The sequence below is a fragment of the Fukomys damarensis genome, unplaced genomic scaffold, assembly GCF_012274545.1.
Source record: "Fukomys damarensis isolate Sample0158 unplaced genomic scaffold, DMR_v1.0_HiC HiC_scaffold_19, whole genome shotgun sequence".
NCBI classification, from domain to species: domain Eukaryota; kingdom Metazoa; phylum Chordata; class Mammalia; order Rodentia; family Bathyergidae; genus Fukomys; species Fukomys damarensis.
Window position 1 is genome coordinate 29,319,886 of NW_022900931.1, and position 2,417 is coordinate 29,322,302.

The following is a 2,417-nucleotide window of genomic DNA, read 5'->3' on the forward strand; positions in this document are numbered from 1 at the left end:
TGTGTACCAGCATGTGGCCTAGAGGGACTCAACTCCTGATGGTTGTTCCTCTCACACAGCAAGAAGCCTGCGGGAGGATGGTCTTAGAGCTCAGTGGTTCTGCGGCCCATCAGAGACCTCGCATCTTTCTGCCAAGTCTCTGGACAGTAGTCACAGCAGTTTAATGAACGCATCGTATCTTAAGACTCCCCCTATACTCCCAAAAGGTGTCCTTATGTCTCAGTGATAAAAAGAGACACAGTCCTACCTCCAGCTTCAAGAGAGGCTAGGACAGTATCAGACACTAGCAATGCCAGCAGGGAAAAGCAGATTCCAGTGACCAGGTAGAGAGGCATACACCATGTAGACACATCCCTGCTCTGGCAAGTGAACAGCCAACTGCCCCACAGCAGTATATTGCAGGACCATCTGCTGAGACGCTGTCTGGGGTAAGTTACAGAACCTCTGTGAAGCTTATATTCCTAAAATGGAAAATGAGACTGATAATACCCAGACCACACAAAGATTAGCGTGCAACAATATATAAAAAGTCCATTTCAGTTCTGGATATGTATTCAGTACATCCATCTCTTCTTCTTCATCACCTACAGAGTAAATGCACAATAAATATTGAGTAGCTATAAACATCGCTTATCTGGAGCACTATCCTCTTGAATCTTGTTGGGTATTTGTAAAAGGAAAGCCACGAATCAATATGACATGCAAAGTAAAAACAAACACGAAGGATGGCATGCTGTGAAATAATTTAAAATGCAATCATGCTCCATTGTATTTAACAAAAAGCTCACTGATTGCATTTAAGTATCTCCCAGATCATCTGATTGCCCATTGTTACTCTCCCTCGACTGGCAACTTCTGAACAGTTTTTTCTGCAGCAGGAGCAACTACAATTCTTGCATTTTGTCTCCTTGTCATTCTCTTTCCCCTTCCCTGTAGAGTCCACCTCATCGGCCATAAAACACACTAACTGTAGCTTTGCCTCCAGCCCCCTCCACAAATGGTTTACAACACTAGCGGAAAATCCATTTCGCACACCTGCATCGTTGACAACATAATCAGTGGATTCGACTTATTCACGTCTGATTTCCAGGCTCTTTATCAAATTACCCCTGATTATATCATCTCCCAGTTCCATTTGTGGCTCTTTCCCCTGTCAGTTATGCAAAAGACCTTTGGTTCCCTTCTCTCTCCTACAAGTTGCCATTAGAGGCACCTTCTGTCTATCCAAAATCCAGGAATTCTCCCTCGAATTCAAAATTCATCTCAGAATCCATCTCTTCCAGGAAACTCACACTGCAATGGTATGCCCACAAAGCTAAACAGTCTGAATGTTCGGTGTTCCACAAGGCTGAGCAACACTCCTTGCCCTGAGATGTGAGCTCTTCTATTCTTGTTATGACATCTACACCGTGAGACTTGCACACACCTGTGCTGTGCCTGCAGCCATCCACAGTGCACTTCCTTGCACCACTTCTTGAGTGCGCTGGACAGCATCACAATCACCACGTGACACTGGCAGGGTGCACAGTGCCATGCCTGGCAGGTGCTAGGAGTACAGGCTTGTGCCATTGCGCCCTCCTACTTACGCGGCCCACGGTATTATTTTTGTTGGGACACACTATTTATAAATGAATAAAATATATAGGGCTTGTTTTGTTTTTGTTTTAATAAGATGAAATGGCTGGCTCTCTTGCCTCTGTGTGTGTGTGTGTGTGTGTGTGTGTGTATGTGTGTATTTTTATCACTGCTTTTAATCACGTTCTTTCTACTCTCCCTGCTCCACCCACCTTTACTGACAGCTTGGGCAGATTCTTGAGCTGGGCCCATGAGTGCCCACGTTTAACAAGCTTCTCTCTCCAGAGGGAGACATCTGTCTTATCTTCCCATCTTGCAGACACTTCCAACTCTGGGATTCTCTTGAAGCATTTGGCTCTGGAAGGATGGAGAGATTGCTCTCACCTTGAAGAGTCTAGTGTTGCTCTGATGACCCTGGTTCTATAAGCTGCATGGCTCAGGGACTGTCACACTACTGACCTTCTGTGTATCTCTTAAGTGATCCTTCTGATATGAGATGCTATCACTTCATGGCCCATTAACATCCTGTTTTGCAGTGTTCAGTGCATGTCTTTGCAGAAGCCTTTGAGGGTCCAGTTGCCCCTCAGCACCTATGGGGAGTTGATTGCATCCCCCAACAATGCCCCTGCAGACACCAGCATCCATAGGTGCTCAAGTAATTCATATCAAAAGGCATGGCACGCATATCACCTATGAACTTACTTGCACATACATCTCTAGATTACTTATAGACCTCATACAATCTAAATGCTATGTAGATACTTGCTCTACTGTATTGTTTTGGAATAATGAAAAGAAAACAGTGTGTATATGTGCAATTGTTAAACAGTTTTCCATCTTCA